The following is a 486-nucleotide window of genomic DNA, read 5'->3' on the forward strand; positions in this document are numbered from 1 at the left end:
GAACGAGCCGTTTTAGGTAGGTGTGGCTGACTCTTAACTTTTATAAAGAATATCTCTTTGGATTTGAGACTTTAGTCTTTACAACTTTACAGATCTTCTTTATGCACCAAGAACTTGTAACACTCCAAAGAGAAAGGAAAAATTGAAATCGCATCATATGACCCCTTTAATAACACAACATTTACAATTTAATATGTAATATGTAATTACTTGTAAGTACTTCAGTGCACTTCATTGTTATAATGTACTTCAAAAAGTACTTCATCTCATCTTGATGGACACAAATCAAAAGATCAGATAAATGATAAAGGAATAGCAAGTCAGAGCAAAAAATTGCTTAAAGGCACAATATGTAAGATTTTTTTATTAAAATATCCAAAAACCACTAGAACAGTGTTATATATTTTGCTGACTTGTGTACTTACATTATCCCAAATGTTTCGAAGAATGTTTAAATCCAGAGAAATAAGCAATTTTAACTAGTGA

The 486-nt window shown here is 30.2% G+C and overlaps 1 protein-coding gene across 1 annotated transcript in view; it reads right to left on the reverse strand.

Annotated features, from left to right (window-relative positions):
- Positions 1-486, reverse strand: part of LOC107715829 (potassium/sodium hyperpolarization-activated cyclic nucleotide-gated channel 3-like) — an 89681-nt gene that overhangs the window by 43639 nt on the left and 45556 nt on the right. The window lies entirely within an intron of this gene.

This window comes from Sinocyclocheilus rhinocerous, unplaced genomic scaffold (assembly GCF_001515625.1).
Source record: "Sinocyclocheilus rhinocerous isolate Xijiao unplaced genomic scaffold, SAMN03320098_v1.1 scaffold540, whole genome shotgun sequence".
Taxonomy (NCBI): Eukaryota; Metazoa; Chordata; class Actinopteri; order Cypriniformes; family Cyprinidae; genus Sinocyclocheilus; species Sinocyclocheilus rhinocerous.